The sequence below is a fragment of the Rattus norvegicus genome, chromosome 1 (assembly GCF_036323735.1).
Source record: "Rattus norvegicus strain BN/NHsdMcwi chromosome 1, GRCr8, whole genome shotgun sequence".
Lineage (NCBI taxonomy): Eukaryota > Metazoa > Chordata > Mammalia > Rodentia > Muridae > Rattus > Rattus norvegicus.
Genome location: NC_086019.1, coordinates 96,934,348 through 96,955,047, shown reverse-complemented (window position 1 = coordinate 96,955,047; position 20,700 = coordinate 96,934,348). Strand labels below are relative to the sequence as shown.

At 52.2% G+C, this 20,700-nt stretch overlaps 2 long non-coding RNA genes across 3 annotated transcripts; one reads left to right on the top strand and one right to left on the bottom strand.

Annotated features, from left to right (window-relative positions):
• Positions 1 to 6,814: 6,814 nt before the first annotated feature.
• On the top strand, positions 6,815 to 14,774 carry LOC102555770 (uncharacterized). 2 transcript variants are annotated; one of them, XR_010062989.1, is made up of 4 exons: positions 6,815 to 6,964; positions 11,835 to 11,918; positions 12,714 to 13,349; positions 13,585 to 14,774. It is a non-coding gene; the product is annotated as an uncharacterized LOC102555770 (long non-coding RNA). The 2 variants fall into 2 exon arrangements; XR_005499000.2 differs by lacking the exon at positions 12,714 to 13,349.
• A 2,822-nt stretch (positions 14,775 to 17,596) lies between these two features.
• Positions 17,597 to 19,722, bottom strand: LOC102555707 (uncharacterized). Its single transcript, XR_350260.5, has 2 exons — positions 18,793 to 19,722; positions 17,597 to 17,965 (listed from the first exon to the last, which is right to left on the bottom strand). It is a non-coding gene; the product is annotated as an uncharacterized LOC102555707 (long non-coding RNA).
• Positions 19,723 to 20,700: the final 978 nt, after the last annotated feature.

Sequence of the window (20,700 nt, the reverse complement as noted above, 5' to 3'; positions counted from 1 at the left end):
TTTGAGATCTCTGTTGGAAAAAGGTCGGAGTCTAGCCTCTGTCTCTGTGAGTCACAGGGAGCCTGTCACTCCATGACCAAGCGTGCCTGGGAGCAACGTCTGCCTAAAGTTTTCCCGATGATGACACTGGTCTAAGGTCATTTCACCCAGAAGGAGGAATGTGAAAGGTGGGGCCCAGGTCATCTGGCCAAACCCAAATCCTGCCAGGAAGGCGGACATGGCTTAGCCGGATCAGGGTGTTCTGTGAGGGGCAGGGTGTCAGACCTGTTACCTTCTCATTTCAGAGGGAGAAAGGTAGAGATGGGGATGGGAGATAAGGAGGCCAAGGTCAAATGACTGCTGAGTGCAGAGTTGGAACAGCCAGACAGCAAGATCATAGTCCCACGAAGGCACTGTCACATGGCCCTGGGGTCCTTTGTCTCAAACCTCTCCTGAGTCCAGACACTCACTGTGGCTCTGCCAGTGTGACGGGCAGGCCTGCCCATGGCTGAGTGTGGCCATCCTCTGGGGCCTGAGTGGAGCCTAGTAGCTTCTCTCCAGGACGGCACTTAGTCATAGGGAGAAGCCTCCACACGGGCATCCGGGCACGTCCATGTTTCCACCACCCCAGAACCGCTCATATCATTAGGGTCCTTCCAGCCCAAGCCACTAAGCTCTCACTAAGGACATCCAAGTCATGTCCCTGTCCTGCACGCCTTTCGGGCTCTCTTCCTTCTGCTCAGGGTTCATTCCAGGCTATCATTTCAGACCCTTTCTTGTAGCTGTTTGTACCCCGCTACCTTCAAACCGACGACCTGGTGGGCAGAGGTCAATCGCAGTTGTTTTCATACTTAGTCCCCCTCGCCCTTTCTTAGGTAGGCAGGGGACACTTCCTACACAGACAAGAACCCAAGAAGAGGGTGGTGTAGCTCTTGTGGATGCTCGCCAAATGTGCCCTGAGTTCCATGCCCAGTACTGCAAAGGAAAACAAGAAAGCAAAACCCTCAGGGGCAATCTGATCTCTGCCCTGCACTGTCTCCATGAGCACAGTCAGATGCACTGCTCTCTCTTTTAAAAAAGGAAAATGTGGGTGAGTGTGGTCACATGCACTCGATGGTCCAAGCATGTGGAGATTGGGGACAGCCTGAGGCGGTGTCCTCTCCTTCCTCCTTGTTTGAGACAGGCTCTCTTGTTTGCCGATAGCTGGCCTGCAGAAGTTCTTGCCTCTGCCCCAGTCTCAAAGGAAGAGTATAGGGGTTCTAGGTGTGTGTTCCTGTGACCAGTTGTACTTGAGTTTTAGGGATCTAAACCCACGTCTTCATGCTTGTACGGCAAGCATTTTACCACCGGGTCCATCTCCCAAGCTCTAGTTTTATTTATTGTTTTGAGGCAGGGTCTTACTATGTATCCCAGGTGTATTCCAAGTTCCCAAAATAATGACTCTGAGACTGAATTATTTATGAATAAACACCCCAGGCCAAAAGCTTCCACTTGTTCTGGCCAGCTCTCAAATCAATTTTCCTGCTTATTCTAGTCTAAGTCCTGTCTAGTTACCTCTCCTCAAGTTCATGTGACGGGCTCCACTAGAGAAGCAAATCTCTCCCTGGGCCTGACGCTATCCCAGAATCCACTCACCCTGCCAGAACTCTCACCTCCTATTTCCTGCCTAAGTTAATGGCCAATGGGTTTTTTATTGACAAGCAATTCTTTTATACAGTACACAATAGATTCTCTTTACCCCCAGGCTAGCCTTAAACACCTCATCTGCTCACCCGGGGCCTCCAGAGTGCTGAGATTTCTGGTATGTGCATGAACCATGATAAACGGGCTATGGCTGGAGTGGCTTGGTTATAAGAATATGGTCTCTCTCACTCCATATTGTGGCCTTTTGTCACGTTATGATGTAGCAGGAAAGTCTTCACCGGGGCTGCCACCTCCGTAGTAGGACTTCTCAGCTTCTAGAATCATGAACTACAGAACTCTCTGTTCGTTATAAATTATCCAACCTTGGGTATTTTTTTTTTATATACAACAGGAAGGGAACAAAGAATAGTGAGACCACAATCAGCCCACTCCCCCTCAGGGTTCCAGGCCACTCAGTGGGAGAAGCACCCTGTGGTTTAGAGTTCCAGGATTCATTTGTTTCCCTAATTAAGGGGCTAACAAAGCCATCACCACCACCACCACCACCACCACCACCACCACCACCACCACCACCACCACCACCACCACCACCACCACGGCCCCTGTGAGACTTGCTGCCCTTGTTTTTACTCCAAGCAGGGCTCCTATGGTTCTTTCTGTTCTACTCGTGTCCCCTTCCTAAAGCACACCCTCATTTCCAGCCACTCCAATGCCTTTTCCCTTTGGTCCCTGCAGATTTGCCCCACACAAAGCTCACAAGCTGAGGCACAGAGCATCCTCCCCCACCTCTGCTAAAGCATGCCCCTGCCGGCTCTGGATTTGGTATTTCCAAGTGAGAAAGAGGCCCACGTGACAGGCGCCTTCTGTTTGGGGCGGCATGTTCCCGGAAGACCCTTTGGGCCGGTGGAGCTTCCTAGGCTCTGATGCTCTTCTCTGGGAGCCCTCCTGAGCTGCCCTTCCCCCAGCTCTGGCTTCCCCCTGCTCCTCCATCACACACCTCTCCTCCGTGCTCCAGCTGGGGGCTTCCTCTCCTCTCCACAGCCTCAGCCTGGCTGGGTCTGTCTTCTGAAAGGGATCAATAAGTATTAGTGGCAAAGTTGAGACCGTCACTCAGTTCAATTCTTTCTTCTTTCGTGGGGGCTTCTCGTGCTCCCATCTCCCTCAGGACCGGGTGCAGACCTGGAGGGGTAGTGGGGCCTCAGCAGACAAGGTTAACTCCCAGGGATCCTTCTGAGGAGACACTTGGAATCTTGCCTCCCTTGCCCAAAGCTTCTGTCTCCTCTACAAGATTTAGGGGGGAGTCCGCCAGGTGCCCGGGCTGGCAGGAGCACCTTTGCCTATTCGGGCTTTCCCCATGGTTCTTCAGGTTGATCATGATTATGGGATCTCTCTATCTAAAAATATCCACCAGGAAACAGCAGCCCTAGTCCAAATAGAAAAAGATTCCCAGGAGGCTGGGGTACCTTAATTCCCATCATGGAGAGCCTCATTTTCCAGTTCCCGGGGTGCCATGAGTAAAAGGCTCTGACTGTCCCCACCCATCCATTCCTCTGTCACTGGACGCCCAGGGCCATCAGAGACCCTACCCTGACCCTTCATGCTTTGCCCTGTGCTGTGGGACTGAAGTCAGGGTGCCCAGGAGGAGGTTCCGCCTCCAAGTTGGCAGGCCTGGCTGAGGGTCACTGGGTCCAGGGAAGGTACAGGAAGTTGGATTTCCCCTCACGAGCTGAGATGCAAAGCACCCTCCCCCACTTCTGCAGCATGCCCCTGCTGGCTCCGGCTTCGTAAGAGGCACCTTCTTCTTCGGGCGCCACGTCTATAGGAGACCCTTTAGGTCAGCTGGGCCTGAAGCTTCAGGCCCCTGGCACTGCTGCGTGCAACTGACCATGTGTGCCCCATAGTTCAGTTGGCAGGGCTCTGGGCACCGTTGCTTACCGGGCCTTTCCCCCAGTTCCTCGGCTCCTCGCGGTGACGCAGGCAGCCTGGCAGTGGCTCAGAAGGAGTCTGAGTCTTGGCTAATGTGGACATGTGGCTTCTGAGCCTGACCTTCGTTAAGAAAGGGGTTGTCATCCCTGCAGGCCTGCTCTGGGGCTGAGCCCTTCTAAGCTTCTGGTCACCTGGCAGCTTCTTCCCTACCTGGGTATCGTCTTGGTCTTGTCTTGTCCCTGCTGTGGGTTTGGTTTTATAGCTGGGGAGTCCCGGTTAGGGGGATATGGGACCAGAGTCCAACGTAGCCAAGGGTCCTTTCTAGGCCCACCTCTCTAGGGGCAGTAGAGAGGTACAAAGAATGCTCCCGGGCAGGCATATTTGGCTGGGAGTGGAGAGGTGCTGCTAGCTTGGTTGGGTGCCTGACCCTCTGCCCAGAGGACCTGAGGACACCCTGCTGTGGGCCCCACGAGCTGTCACTGAGTGCGTGTGGGGAGGGATGAACCATGAGCCAGTGTGAGAGTGAACACGTGGAAGCCTCAGAGCCCGAGTGTAGGAGGCGGACCGTGAGAACAAGTCTGTGGGCGGAGACCTTGGGCAGGAGAGAGAAGCAAGTTTGGAAAACGGCTGCAGACTATTTAAAAAACTGGCCACTAGGTGTCACCAGGAGCCCACGGGACTAAAAAAGCGCCCCCGCCCCTCCTTCCGCCAGATCTTGGGAAGCCCTTCTCCCTCAGGCATTCCCACTCCCACAGGTAGAGGGCGCTTCTGAGTCTATCACGGTGTCTAGGCCACTAGCTGAGATGGGCTGCTGTCTTAACCACAAGGGCACATTATAGAAGCTACCCTGCTCCCCCCCACACAAACCCAGACTGAAGCCCCTGGGGTCCTGCCTCAGATGGGGGACTTCTGCAGCACCTCTGGATAAGTACCTCACCCTGTGCCTCCCTTACCTGCTGGCCTCTGTGAAATAAAAGGGGAAGACTTCTTACTGATACCCCACCCTTGTCTCCACCCAGGCCTACCTTGACATCCAGATTCCCAGACCCCACCCAGGCTCCAGTGGGTCTTGGTAGCGGTGTTCCGTGGCTAGGAAGACAAAGCTTTGGAGCACAATGCTTTCCTCTCACTAGGTCCCCCTCAGGAAGCAGCCCTCTACAAAAAGCTGGAACATTCTGGCTGGTGTGCCTGCCCTGCCTGGAGCAGGGAAAGGTTGCAAAGCAAGGATGCCATGGCCTAAGGGTCACCCAGAACCCAGCCCTAATACCTCTAGGAGTTGAGAAGCGACTGAAACCCTAGATATCTCAGTCACATAGTGAGGGCTCCCCTAGGCAGGTCGGGGTGGTCTGTCTCAGCTCTCAGAGCTCTGCTGCCTGCAATTGAGTAAGCCCCCAGCCCCAACCATAACAATGACCCTATGCACAGCCCCAAAACGTCACTGTCATCCCTGTCACCCACTTGGCACCAGCCACACGGCTCCTTTAGTCAGTTCAGTTCTGCCTCAGGGTCTCCGTTCTTGCTGTTCTCTCTCGGTCTTCCCTCGTAAATCCCCAGAGCTCATCCTCCCTCTCCCTCAAGGACGAGGCTTGCTCTGACGTTCCCTTTGAACCACACACCCCCATCTCAGCTCTTTCTCCTTAGCCTGTCTTGCGTCTCCCCTTGATTGGCATTGGAAACTCACTTAATTATTTTTTTAATTTTATTTTAGTCTTTGAGCACTGAAGTATTGAACCCAAGACCTTTATACATGCTAGGCAAGTGCTCCACGACCAGGCTACATTGCAGCCCTTCGTTATTGGATTCTGGAAAAACACTCTACCAGATGAGTCACAACGCAGACCTTTTTTTTTTTTTTTTTTTTTTTTTGTTTTTGTTTTTGTTTTGACACAAGGCCTCACCAGACTGTCCAGGGTGGCCTTGAACTTGCTCTATAGTCTGCCTGTTTCGGCCTCTCTAGTAGACAGGATTACAGGCTTGTGCCACCAGGCCTGATACTTACCTATTTTTATTGCACCTCTCTCCCATTACCCACACCATCCTATGAGCTGAGCTGGACACCCTGCTTTCTTCACTGAGGCAGAATCTAGCTCATACAATCTAGCTAATACAATCTAGTTAGTGCACAGCAACAGATGAATGAATGAATGAATGAATGAATGAATGAATGAGTGAGTGAATGAGTGAATGAGTGAATGAACAAATGAATGGAGTAGGGTATTTTGCACAAGGCTGCCTCCATCCTTCCTGAGTTCATCCGGTCATGGCAGAACAAAGGTTTGGCCCTTAGCTTTCATCCATTGCCTGAAGATCTCACGGGAAACGTCTTAGGGACTGTCTGGGCTAGAACTGGGGGGACAGCCTGAGGCCCGTGCTACAAAGCCACAGACCACTGCGAAGCTGCCTTCCTTTAGGACCCGGTTGCTCATGGTTTACCTTCATGGAGTTGCATTTAACGAGCGCAAGCTGCGGGCTACAGGTGGTGCGGTATGTCACACCTATGACTCTGGGGACATGCAGGGGTCAGAAAACTATCTGGTAAGGAAAAGGGGGTGCCTCACTCAAGGAGCACCAGCTCTTCAAGGTGCTGTCCCATCTAGGAGAGGAGACAGTGGACCGTTGGGATACCTTGGTATTAGAATAGAACCCTCCCCTCACTCCCGTGTTAGGCAACAGAGATTCCCATGTATGGGCCGCAGAAGTCATTCAGCTTCAGAGGTGACCCAGACTCCCGTGGTCTATTCTGGAGTCTCCAAGAGATATTTAAATTGGCTCTCCCCTGCATTGGGCCTATGTGGCATCCTTTAAGTGACTTCATACACCTTTTAAGAGACAGCAGAGTTGTAAACACACTAAACTCCGTTTCATCATCCAGACAGAAAGGTCTTACGGAGGTCTACACAGCTAAAGCTAGCAAAGAGATTTTAAGACACTTTTAGAGAAATGTCTTTGAAAAGCATAAAACCAATGTCCCCTTTAAAGCAGAGAAGTAAGGAGCTGTGAGCCTGCAATGTGTGGGGTTAGGCGGAGAGTTCTGAAAGGATCTGAAGGAACCCCAGAGGGTGGTGCTTCTGGGGGCACCACAAGACAAACTCCAAATCTTGTACACTGTAAGGTGGGACCATGTTCTTGTGAAGAGAGCTCACTCTGCAGTACCTGACAGGCCCGGTAGGTGTCATGGCCAGGAGGAAGTCCCAACCAGGCACTGGTTATATTGAAGCTGCAGACCCACGAGGACTCACGTGTGCTTCTGCCTTAGTATTGGTGACCTCCAGCCTGGGTCTGCTCTGAGCCAGGGGCCACCACATGTCTTCCCAAGGGACAGAGCTGCCCTCTGACCAGGTTGCCAGTTGGCAAAGAACTGGGCAGTAGCCCTTAGCTCCAGAGGCAGTGGCCAAGGCCAGGACTACAGGGACTGGTGAGTTTCTAAGTCAGGGCCAAGCCTTTGCAAGGGACAACTACAGTGTTTCTCGAGTCAGAGACTTGGGGGGGGGGGCATTCCAAACTTGGACAGGACCCAAACACATGCCAGTACAAGTAAATGTACCCGTATGCATATATGAACATACTAACATATATGCACACACATGCATTGGACGCACACACCAACACACATATATGCATAAATCACACACACACACACACACACACACACACGCACAAAGAACACACACACTCACATACATTCACATTCTCTCTCCCTAGGCTCTCGTAGGTAGATGGAGAAAGACCCTTGGGGTGAATTTATCTGGGAACAGAGGCTCTTCCCACCTGCCTCTTCTACCCCCTCTGGACTGGCAGGAGGATTGAGGGGCGGCTGTGGTGTCTAGTCGGGACTGGACCCGTCAGAGCAGGGAGTCTCCTCCAGGTTTACCTGCTGCAGTTGTCTGGGTTTAGGAAGCAGAAATTCCTCCTGCAGTGTAGGAAGTGAACTGGACTGAGAGAGAAGATGGATGCCGTGGTCACTGTGAGGGGTGGGAGAGCCACTGAGGCGGCCTGAGGCCGAGCAACTCAACCCCTAGCTTGCTGTTGCTTTAAAGATACCTTGATCCCTGCTGGACGTGGGTCTGCTGCAGCTTCCTTTCCTACTCTTCCTCCTCTTTCTCTTTCTTTCTTTCTTTCTTTCTTTCTTTCTTTCTTTCTTTTTTTTTTTTTTTTTGAGGCAGGGTCTCTCCATGTAGTCCTTAGCTGGCCTGGAACTCACTATGTAGACCATGCTGGCTTCGAATTCAAAACATCAAATGCCTCTTCCTCTCAAATGCTCGGATTAAAGGCATGTACCAGCAGGCCCAGCTAGTCAGGGCTTCTCAATCCCTTCAATTCTTCAGTTGTCTCAAACCTGTGAGAGCCTGAGAAGCCGGAGCACACGACCTCTGGTCCCTGCTGTCCCCTGGCCAGCATGCTGGTACATCAGTTCAAGGGTGACAATGAGATCATTTGTAATGCCATCGTTTGTGCCTGCTCTTGAGAGACCTGGGGGCCATGGGAGGGGCTCCAGAAGCCCCAGCTGCTCAGCCGTGCTCTAAGCAGGCTGTGTGGAATCCAGCTTGCTGACCACCAGCCTTGCCCACAGTCCTTGGCAGGGGTCAGAGGTCTGTCACCCTCCCTCCCCCATAGATCAATATCTTCCAGTCTACTGTCAGCAAATCTTTGACCTGTGACCTAGCCACACATGGTGACCCCTGAACCTATTGGTCTTTCCACCAATCCTTGCCCCTGTCTCTGGGGTGGGTGAGGGGCTGTCCCCTGGCTCTGGCCCAGGCTTTGAGAAGAAGGGAGAGTGGGAGGCTCCTGTCCCTGGACTCCCAGTCTCTTTCCTTTCCTCAGACTAGGGGCTGACACACAGTGAAGGCTGTGCATGCAGGCTCCTTGGAGCGAGCTCCAGGGCCCAGGGATGCTAAGAATGAAAGATTGACAAAGCTCTTCTGAGGTTGAGACTGTGGGAGCTCCAGCCTCAGGATGCCTTCCTGCTTTGTCTCCAATGTCCCCAAAGGGGCCTAGGAGTGCCAAACTTCTGAGTTTGGATTCCAGGCCTCGTGGCCGCATTCTCAGCACAGTCTGGTTAAAATGGGGTGTAATGGGAGATGTCATGCAGCCAACATTAGGGCCAGGCCTCAAACCGCAAGGGTGGGGAGATGCTGTCTCACCCAGAGGGTCCTCCTTGCAGCAAGTCCTCCCCCCATCACCAACCTGAGACCCAGCAGCTTGGATTGGGAATGAGAGGGGGACTCAGGTCTCCAGTGTGCTCCCTGGGTTGTACCCCTCAAGGCTCAGCTAGGAGGGCCACGAATGTGTGTACTCCTGCCCTGCACACTGGTCCTGTTCTACTCGGGAAACTTCTGCACGTTGTCTGCTGGGGGATCTACTGGAGATAGCAGGAAGCCACTCTTCTGATCCACTCGGATGGCAACTTAAGGACCCCAGAGCTCCTTCGAAGACACCACTGACCAGAGACTGTGGGACAACACACACCATGTGGCTCTTACCTGACTCCTGAGAGGAGGTGCCTTCTGCTCCCTGGAAAATTCTGAAGTGCCTAGCCAGGCTCAGAGGCCCACAGTCATCTGCCTGCTCCAGCGCAGAGAAACTTCCCCTCCCAGGAGAGGAAGAAGAGAAGCAGAGGAGGAAGAGCAGGGGAGAGGTGTGAGGGGAGAGGAGCAGGGGAGAGGTGTGAGGGGCCGTCTGCTAATATGGGAGATATGGGTGAGCATTTGGTGGGGAACACACGGCAGGTGGGGACACAGACTTAGAGAGGGGCGTAAACAGCAAGGGCCAGGGCGGGGGCTCACATGGGCCTGACTCCAGAGCCCTGTGACTCTGGGCTCCCTCTTAACCCTGTTCGCTTAGAGCTTCACCCCTACACATATTGGCTCTGTGCAAAGTCCTGACCCACTGCATGGACCCCTTTGCCCTGTCTAGGTCTTGCCATCCCTTCCCAAGGGAAACTATCAGGGGCAAAGAGAGCAGGCCAGACTGGATGGAAGATTACACAAGGTGACTGTGTGAACAGCAAGCCCAGAGGTCAACGGGTAGTGCAGAAGGTCCAACTTTAGCAACTTGTGGGTTTTTTGTTTTGTTTGCTTTGTTTTACTGTCCTGAGGATTGGAATTAAGGTATCATATATGCTAAGCAAGTATTCTACCACTGAGCCACACCCCAGCCTCTCATTGGGGGATTCTAGGCAGGGGCTCTACCACTGAGCCACACCCCAGCCCCTCATTGGGGGATTCTAGGCAGGGGCTCTACCACTGAGCCACACCCCAGCCCCTCACTGGGGGATTCTAGGCAGGGGCTCTACCACTGAGCCACACCCCAGTCCCTCACTGGAGGATTCTAGGCAGGGGCTCTACCACTGAGCCACGCCCCCAGCCCCTCACTGGGGGATTCTAGGCAGGGGCTCTACCACTGAGCCACACCCCAGCCTCTCATTGGGGGATTCTAGGCAGGGGCTCTACCACTGAGCCACGCCCTCAGCCCCTCACTGGGGGATTCTAGGCAGGGGCTCTACCACTGAGCCACGCCCCCAGCCCCTCACTGGGGGATTCTAGGCAGGAGCTCTACCACTGCACCACACTCCCTAGCTCCCCGTTTACTTTTTGCATAGAGATACTAAATTGCTCAAACAGGCCCTGAGTATGTAATCTTCCCTCCTCAGTTCCAGAGTAGCTGGGATCACAGGCATATACCACTATGTTTGGCTATCAATTCTGAAGCCAGCATCCCACTCCATAGCCTTGGCCATGTCTTTGGCCACCTCCCTGGCCTTCTTCTGGCCTCTCTAAGAACATGGGTTGCTTCTGTAGCCAGGGCCGTATCAGTCAGATGGAAATAACCTAAGGCAACTTGCCATGGGACTCTGACTAAGGGTGCCATGTGTGTAGCATAGGACCCTGGGACCCATGCAACTGGACCCACTCTGGCACCTGGGACACATAGTCTACCTGCTGAGAAACCAGGATAGAGAAGGGAGTTGGCTCCTGGGGCTCAGGGGCTGGGGAGGACTTGGAGCCTGGGTGGACTTCTTGGGCACTGAGTTCACATCTGGCTGTAAGTCATCCCCCGGGGCAAGGTGAGAGGTGTGGGTATGGCCACGGTGGGTCTGCAATCAGTCTCTCCATTCCTGTGAGTACCCAGAGCCCCAGCTGGCCATAAGAAAAGGGCTGTATCCCCACTTTCCCCTGCCCTGACTCTGCTACACAACATGCTGGGAAGGAGAATGTGGGAATCAGGGTCCTGCGAGGGCCCCCCACAAGGCATTGGAGAGTAGTCATCCACCCTAGGGAACCCAGGTCCTCTCTGTCTCTCATGGTTACTGGGGTCTGAAGCGCCTCGTGAGGCCCAGACTTAGCACCACATTGCTCAGCATTCATGGGGGTTCCTATGAGACAGCTACTCCTACAGGGCTGTGGACATGCCTCGCACACGAAATCACTAGCGTGTACCACAGCTACATCATATAGACGCAATCCAGAAGCATCACCCAAACACAGAGTGAAACGTGCCACAGATGTCAAACAACACACGCGCTGAAACACGTCACATGCAGAATAACACACACCACACAGATAGGACCCATTGGTCGTACCGCAGGCTGATGTATGCTACACACACACGGAGCACACGACCACACAGACATAGCCCATGGATGTAAGACCGACACTCAGCCGTATACACCCACAGACCTTACATGCCATACTGACATGGCCCACAGGTGTCACATACATGCACAGAGCACATACATACTACCCCCAATACATCCCACGGACATCAAATAATGGACAGGCAGACATCACACTGACGTCACCTACAGACACGCAGTGTGCCCTGCATCACCCTATCCGTCCTGTTGTACACAGAGTACAGAGCCGGTAGAACGGACCTGCAGAAGCCCCAGAGCCACATGGCCCCTCCTAATCCCCAGACCTTCTCAAACTTCCACTTGGCCACACTGGAGCTTCAGAGGGCCAGGACCGAGGGAGAAATGGAAGGGGTAGTGGAGATCTTGCAAGGCCTGAGGAGGCAGGCAGGGGTCAGGGTGCAGCTCTTGGGAGGGAGTTGAAAGAAGAAGCCTTGGGCTAAGGGACAGCCTCAAGGGCCTCATGAGAGCCATGCGTCCCTTCCTACACCCTGGAGTCTGAGTGCCTATGGAACCCCATTTAGTCCTTCTTGGTTGGCCTAGGGTATCTGGTAGGACTCCCTGCCTGCAATGTCTTGGCTTGGCCCATAGGACTTCAGATGGGAGTAGGGGTCCCCATGCCTGTGCCCATAACAAATGGCCTATCTTACAGGAGACACCTGTGGTTTGAGCAAAAACAAACACCTTCTGCCTCAGGGCACAGGAAGACCCACCCCAGATCTTGGATTCTTGACCGGTGAGCTGACAGGGGCCCATCTTGGAGATCAGGCCCTTGGGAGCCTCTGATTCACTGGAGCTAGACCCTGCTAAGCCAAAGAGCCCCAGGCTCCACTAAAATGTGAACCATTCAGGAATCGGGTGGAAAGGGTAGGGCAGGGAAAGCCCGTGAGGTTTTTATGTGGGCTCCTGCACTTTTCAGAGGCCCTGGGGCTCTCCCAAGAGGTCAGAGGTACTGGGCAGTGGGATTCCGAGCGTCATCACATGCCTTGCTCAGGGCGGGCCAGCTCTGCAGCAGCAGGGGTGCAAAGGGTGAGGTGCAGCCAGGTGTGGTGGTGATGGATGCCCAGAGTCCCAGCCCTGACAAGGCAGGGAGGGGGCTTTCAAGTTTGAAGCTAGCTTGGGTTATAGAGTGAGATTCTGTCTCAAGAAAGAAAGAAAAAAAGGAGAAAGAGAGAGCGAAAGAGCGAGAGAGGGAAGGAGAGAGAGAGAGAGAGAGAGAGAGAGAGAGAGAGAGAGAGAGAGAGAGAGCGCTTCAGCTGAGGGACCTTGAGGAACAACATCATGGTCCTCCTGGGCAAGGCAGAGCATTACTTCGTCCCAGTGGTGACCACCACTCCTTATGTAGACATGATACACCATCTTCCTCTTGCACTCCTTCAAGGCACTGAGCATGCTCCCCTCCCCCTTTTGTCTGTCCCTACCCTATTCTTTGTAAGATGGGCTCTCCCTATGGCACCTGACTGTCCTGGAACTCTCTGTGCAGACCAAGCTGTCCTCAAACTCACCACACCTGGCTCTCCCTTTCTGTTAGTGCTGCCTGCTGGAATGTTGACTGGATCGTACACAGGCAACCGTAGCAGTGGCGAGTTTGTGGGTGCAATGACTCCGACCTTCGCTCTCGATTCTGCACTGCACACTGAGAGCGACAACTGTGAGCACTGCCCACTGCTCGCTAAGCCTCCCTGACTGAGAAACATCAGTGGTGGCCAAGGTAGAAGGCACTTGATTTCTGGAGTCATAACCTAGAGATCCATCAGGGAGGGGAGCATAACAGATACCTTCTCATTGGAGGCTCCCATGCCTGGTCTAGCAGAAGACAACCTGCCTAGATTGGCTCTGCTGAGACCCTGTCTCCTGGCCAGCTGCAAATTCTGACCTCTATCCCCTACTCTGGATCTGTCAGAGGCTGGTGAGCCAGCGACTTGGGCAGGAGTCACACTCCCAGCAAGGACAAGATGAAACTAGGAAGTGGGCCCCATGCTATTCAAGTGTCCGCCTGCCATTCTTTCCGGGTTTGGGGGTGGCTGCTCCTAAATAGGGCCTTAGTCACCTTCTGTCAGGAACCCTATACTGAAGCTCCGGGAAATGCCACAGGCCACTACAGCTAGACTCCTTGAGGCTGACCCAAAGACCCACACTCAAGCTGCCTGCTGGGGACTCTCCTGAGGTAACCCTGCTGCCCATTGGTCTATGGACAGTCGCCTGTGAAATAGGCCTCTGTCTCTGTCTCTGTCTCTGTCTCTCTCTGTCTCTCTCTGTCTCTCTCTGTCTCTCTCTGTCTCTCTCTGTCTCTGTCTCTCTCTCTCTCTCTCTCCTCTCTCTCTGTTTCTGCCAGCCCCTTGGCTTTCTCACGCAGACAGATGTGAGACACAAACCTCCACCCTGTGGTTTCTTTTCTCAAGGACTTGCCGTGTTCCCAGCTCATCCCAGCTCATCCAGGAAAAGCCAACATCTAGAGCCTTTGAGGACTTCTATGTCCTCTGAATGTACCTTCTGCTGGAACCTGCCCCAGCAGGACATCTTCCCTCTGTCCTACATCAAGGCCTGCACAGAGGGACTGGAGAGATGGCCCAGTGGTTAACAGCACTGACTGCTCTTCCAGAGGTCCTGAGTTCAAATCCTAGCAACCACATGGTGGCTCACAACCATCTGGGATGGGATCTGATGCCCTCTTCTGGTGTGTCTAAAGACAGCTACAGTGTACTCATATATAATAAAAAAATAATAATAAAAAAAAAGACCCAGGTACTATCTCTTTCCCCTCCACACAGCAGGCTTTGAGCCTGCATCCTGTGTATGCCCTGGGGTGATTCCATCATGGAATGGCTTGTCAACTTGACACAAGCTAGAGCCATCAGAGGGGAGGGAACCTCAACTGAGAAAATGCCTCCATAAGATCAGGCTGTAGGCAAGCCTGCAGGGCACTTTCTAAATTAGAGAAGGATGGGATGGACCCAGCCCATTGTGGGTGGTGACGTTCCTGGGCTAGTGGCCCTGGGGTCTATAAGAAAGCAGGCTGAGTAAACAGGGAAGCAGCACCCCTCCATGGCCTCTGCATCAGTTCCTGCCTCCAGGTCCCTTCCTTCTTCGCGTTCCTGTCTTGACGTCCTTTGGTGATGAACAGTGCTGTGGAAATGTGAGCCAAATAAACCCTTTCCTCCCCGAGCTGCTTTGGTCATGGTTTCGTCACAGCAACAGTGACCCTGACTAAGACAATCACAGCCGTGTGAGGGTGCAGCTTTTCCCTTTACCAGCAGGGTTGGAAGCCACTCCTGGGAGTTTCTATGCAAAGTGGGCTAGAAGGGCCCGGGAAAGCCTCAGGTGCTCAGCAAATATACCACACAGTCCCAGATTTACAATGTGATGCCCTGTTGTTGCTGTTGCTGTTGTTGTTTTTCTTTATGGTGCTGAGAAAGGGAAATGCATTCAATAGAAATGAAACTTCAGGGCTGGAGAGATGGCTCAGCAGTTAAGAGCACTGACTGCTCTTCCAGAGGTCCTGAGTTCAAATTCCCTTTGCCATATGATGGCTCACAACCACCTGTAATGGGATCTGGCGCCCTCTCCTGGTGTGTCTGAAGACAGCTACAGTGTACTCATCATACAAATAAAATTTAAAATTAAAAATAATTAAAAAAAAAAAGAAGTCAAACTTCAAATTTTCCATGTGGATCTTTTCTCGGGGATGTGGCATTTGTGCTGCTGGGCAGTGGGCAGCTGCAGCAAACCACAGCTCCTGGGGCAGCCCCAGGACCACAAAGAGAGAATTGATATTCTCCACTGTTCTGCGTTCTCATGCTATGATGCCTGGCACTGAACATGAATTCAGGGAATTCTCCGCTCTGTCTATTTTGTACTGCCATGATTGGGTCATTTAGAATGTAAGGGCTTTACGAAGCTTAAAACCGGGTGCAGGAATACACTCCTGTAATTCCAGCTGTGAGGGGCCGAAGCAAGAGGCCAGCCTGGGGAGCCGAGGGCGACCTTATCACCCAAGTTACCAAGCAAACATGGTGGTTTGGCTCCCAGTTTTGGAGACCTGGAAATGCAGAGTGCAGGGTCAGCCTCTGATCAGCATGTGAAGGGGGCTTTCTTGGTCCACTATAACATGTCAGAGGATATCACATGCTGGGACAAAGCAAGACTGTCCGCTCTGGTCTTTCTTCCTATCGTGGGGAATTTACCCCTTTGTTCTCATGTAACCCCGACAACATTCCAAAGTCTCGCCCTCAAATACCATCCACAGATATTAGGCTTCCGACACATGTTTGGGAGACAGATACTTTTCACCAGGCCAGGCCTTTAATCCTCACACTCAGGAGGCAGAGGCAAACGGATCTCTGTGGGTTTGAGGCCAGCCTGGTCTACAGAGTGAGCTCCAGGATGCGATGCCATAGTTAAGTCAAGGTGGGACTGCATTGGATTGGATCTTGTTATCACCGTTATCTTGCCCAGTACCCATTACTAATCTTCCCTGCCTACAGCCACGGCTGGGAGATCAACACATGAGTACCACCTTCTGCAAGTGGAAACAGACATGGAATGCTAATATGGTTCAAACAGCTTGCATGTCTGAACACTTGGTCCGCAAGTGACCAAAGCAAGTGGGGCTGTGTGGGAGACTGTAACTGCTTGGGGGTGAGGCCCAGCAGGCATGTAGGTCATTGGAGGTGAACCTTGAAGGTGATATCTGACTCTGGCTCTGAACTGAACCCTGCCTTTGGATCCTGCAAGAACAAGCCCCTGCCACCACAGTCAGCCACCATAACTGCTACACTGTCTTTGCCTCGAGGGGGATGAAATCCCATAAACTGGGAGTCAGTTAAGTGGCTTGGTCACAGCAACAAGAAAGTCACTAACACAGGTGCCCTAAGGGCATTTCTACCAGGGGATGGTTACTGTTAGGCCCTGATCCCTCTCCCAGGTGCCCTCAGTGCAGTATGAGTTTCTTTTTGTTTGTTCTGTTTTTAGAATTTTTTGGAATTACTTATTTTTTTAAGATTGATTTTTAGTTCTATGACTACACTGACACAGATTCTTCAGACATAGACACGCCAGAAAAGGGCATCGGATCCCATTCCAGATGGTTTCGAGCCACCATGTAGTTGCTGGGAATTGAACTCAGAACCTCTGGAAGAGCAGTCAGTGCTCTTAACCACTGAGCCATCTCTCCAGTGCAGTGTGGATCTATGGAATAACAGAGTCTGAAATACTTCATAGGGGAGACAATTGCAACCAATAAAGGCACAGAGAAAGCATATGAAAGAGGAAATATTTGAATAGAATGCAAAGAAAGAGTGAGGTACAACTGCCCTCAGGAGACAGAGGGTTATCCTCTGACCACGCCTGACCTTTAACCCTACTGGCATGCCAGGATTTTCTTGTCATTTTATCTCCTCGGGCATTTCTTCAGGGTTGTTGAAGGGTTTGTGGGTTTTTTTTCCCCCAGGGTTTTTTGTGTAGCCCCACCTGTCCTGGAACTCAATGTGTAGACTAGGCTGGCCTTGAATTCAGAGATCTGCCTGCCTCTGTCTCCCAAGTGCTGGGATTAATGGTGTGTGTCACTACTGCCCTGCTGGCTTTCATCACTTTCAAGTTGAAAGCACCCATCCTCCAACAGGGCAGCCTGGATCTCTCCCTGCACACCCCACCAGTCTTGACTTACTCCAAAGACTCACATTCTCACCAAGGCCTGGCCTGAAGTACGACATTCTCCATCCTGATTGTCTACAGTTTGGTTTACTGGGTGTAAGATTGCTTTCCAGAGCTCTCCACCGACATGCCGTCCTCTAAACTTCTGAGAGCCATTGGAGGAAGAAAAACCTTTTTAGTCTGATCGTTGCTCCTCTGTGGTCTTCATTTCTCCACGATATTTTTTAAAGAATATTTTTGTCTTCAATGTTCTTTAGCTTTGCTGTTATAGGAAGTGTTTTACTTTTTTAAGGCTTTTTTTTTTTCATTTTATTTCTGAGACAGGATCTCACTGTATAGGCTAGTCTCAATCCTGTGGCCTCAGGCTCCTGAGTGCTAGAACTATAGGTGTGTGGCACCACACACGGACCCTTCTTAGGATTCAATGTGAATCTTCAATGTGAAGATGTTCCCAATGATTACGTACTGAATGTTTTCTTTTAACTCCAGTTTCTACCTCACAGAGTCCATGTTATATGACGTTGGCCCTTCTTATTCCAAAACAAACCTTGCCCTCTCATAGGTTCCCAGCTCTGTGCTATATATCATGAAATTTCTCTTGAAGTATTTTCCAGTTTCCTAACTCTACTTTGAACCACTACTCGTTCTCTATATAACCCAACCCAGTGAGCTTCTCTTTAGTATGGTGGCATGGGTGTTCTTGAAGGACTGTGCACTAGATAGATTTTAGTCATCGTGATCAATCCATGCTCAGAAAACTACTTGAGGGAGAAAGAATTTATTTTAACTCCTGGTTTCCAAGATTTCTACCCACTAAGGCTGGGGGTAGGCAGCGGGGCCGGGGTAGGGGGTGAGGAACAGAACCGCTCACAAAGGGCAGCTGGGAAGCAGAAAGAAGATGCTCCTGAGGGGACAACGCTTCCTTGGTCTCTCCTTATCCCACCCAAACCTCCATCCTGCTGTGTGACGACAGCCACAGCCAGCGGTAGGTCTTCTGCCGTCTTTAGTCCTCACTAGAAATACCTTCGGATTTTACAGACCTTCCAAGTGTTTCTCAATCCAGTCAAGTTGACAGTTAAGATTTAACCCACACGTCCCCATATCAGCAATGAGGTGGTCCTGCAATAAAGGCTGTTGAGAAGAAAAAAAAAAGATTTAACCCACACAAATTGATTTCTTTTGGAATTTACCTGCTGTTTTATTTATCTGTTTGTTTTTTTGAGACAAGCTCTTACTGGAACTCTAACTCTTTGGTGGTACAAGCCTACAATTCCAGAACCAGGAGGTGGAGGCAGGAAGATTAGAAATTCAAGATCATGCTCAGCTACAAAGCAAGTGTGGGGCCAGGTATGTCTCTACCTTAAAACAACAACAGGCAAGAAGAAGGAGGATGATGAGAAGAAGAGGAGGGGAGGAAGAAGAGGAAGAGAAGAAGAAGAGGAGGAGGAAGAGAAGGAAAAGTGAGGAGGGAGAGGAAGGAGAGGAGGGAGAGGAGGGAGAGGAGGAGAAGGAAGAGGAAAAGGAGGGGAGGAGGAAGAGAAGGAGGAAAAGAGAAAGAGGAGGAGGAATAAGAGAAAGAAGAGAAGGAAAAGAGGAGGAAGAGGAGGAGGAAGAAAAAGAGGAGGAGGAAGAGGAGGAGGAAGAAAAAGAGGAGGAGGAAGAGGAGGAGGAAGAGGAGGAGGAAGAAAAAGAGGAGGAGGAAGAGGAGGAGGAAGAGGAGGAGGAAGAGGAGGAGAAGGAGGAAGAGGAGGAGGAAGAGGAGGAGGACGAGGGGGAGGAAGAAGAGGAGGAGGAAGAGGAAGAGGAGGAAGAGGACCAGGAGGAAGAAGAGGAGGAGGAAGAGGAGGAGGAAGAGGAGGAAGATGAGGAAGAGGAGGAAGAGGAAGAGGATGAAGAGGACGAGGAGGGAAACTGCCCGGGTAGAGCTGATGGGTTGTGTAAACCTGAACTCCACGTACCTGCCTGTGGTGCAGTTCCGGCTGGAGAAGAGGACGGCACACAGTCCCAGGCGAGCGTTACAGGTCTCCTTGGACTGCAGCCCTCTAGTCCGGCTTTAGGGAGAAGTCAGTTCCAGCACCCCCCGCAGGGAGTCCGGGACACACCCTGTCCTTGTGTTCTGGCTCAAGTTCCTGCTCCTTGTGGCTTAAGACCCTGCATGCCATGTGGCCCCAGTGTGACCCCATTTTTACCCCACAGCACATCTCCCCAATCTTCCCTCAAATGAAACCTCCCCCATTTCACAACAGCCCTTTCTGGTTCCGGGCTCCATGCCACAGTTGCATCTAGAACCCCAGCGGGGTCCCTAGTGCCAGAGTCTTCAGACAAGAAACCCCAGACTCTGGCTAGGTAGTTAGTCTCTTTCATCCGGGACTCTAAAACACAACATTGTAAAATAAAATAAAATAAAATATATTAAAAAAAAAAAAGCAAGGTCTTTTGGCACTCCTGGGTTAATGGCTCTTGACCTGGGACAATATTGCATTCCTGGGGGACATTTGGCAATGTCTAAAGACAGCTGGGATTATCGTGATTGATGGCTAGTGGCGGAAAAGTATTATTGGCACTGAGTGGGTCCTGGTCAAGAACGTACACGATGTCCCTGAGAACGGAGCTGTTTAGCTCCTGTGTTGAGGGTGTTCCTGGTGAGGACACAGATGGCCAGTCCTCCCATTCCTCACTGAGTCCCCTGGGGCAGAGCCACATAACCATTCTGAGTATAGGTCCCAGTCCCAAGGGATTCCCTGTCAGGAGAGCGTCTTCCCAAAAGGTGGTTTCCATGGGACCCAAAGGTTACCAGATGCCTCAACAGCTCCCAGCCACACAGAGAGCCTCACCCAAGCCCATTGGTCCCACGTCCCACCATACCGGCCCACCAGACCTCCTGCTCTGCCCACCCCCACAGTGCAGCCCCGCTGGCACGTGCCAGCCACGCCCCTCTATGTGATGTGGTGAGCAGGGCCCGTGTGATGTGGGGAACGGGAGCGTGGTCGTTGGAGCAGGTCAGGCCGTCCTGGGCGGGGTGAGGACATATCTCTGGTGCCATCTTTCCTGTTCTGATAAATAACTGATGTGTGGTTGTGGCAAGAAGGTCACCTCTACCCAGGAACAAACCACTTGTGACCGGTGGGAAGAGCCCAGGGTGGAGGCAGCGGGAAGTCTGCCTTCCCTGGCCACCAGGCTGCTGGGGGCAGATTTCAGAAACGGGAAGTACTGAGCTGGGGCAGCACTTCCTGTGGTCGCCGGTAGTCAGGGCATGGGGCGGGCATGAAAGGCAAATCAGGAGGTGGGCATGGCAAAATCAGAGGGGTGGTGTCCCTGAACCAGGAGGAAAAGAGGAGAACTTTCTCTGGTCCCTGGCCCAAGGCGTAAGTCCCCCTTGCCAGACACAGCCAGCTGCTGTCCTTCATGGCCAGACACAGCCAGCTGCTGTCCTTCATGGCCTAAAGTGCCACAAGTCACCCACTTGGGGCTCAAGTTGCCCTGGGACTTATGATCCTTTAATTGGTACCTTGGGCGTCTGCTCCTCCCATTTCTTCTAAAAACGGCCCACTCCTTTTGCCCAGACTCAAACACTGAGGATATGCATCCCTCAGAGCCCCTTGGATTTTTCCCTTTTGGGAGCCTGGAGCTACTGTCCTGGCTCCCTTGGGACCTTCCCCTTTTATCTCATCAGGAGCCCAGGGGTGTCCTCTTAGCTCCTGGTACCCCAGAGACCAGCATCTGTTTGCATTCCCTTCTACAGCAGGAAGGGGCTGGTATTGCATCCTGAAGCTAAGGTGGGGGTAGGAGGCTCTCTTCTCCTCATCCCTAAATGCTAAACATCACTGAGAACCTCTCAGCAGGGCCTGCAATGGAGTTCCTATCTC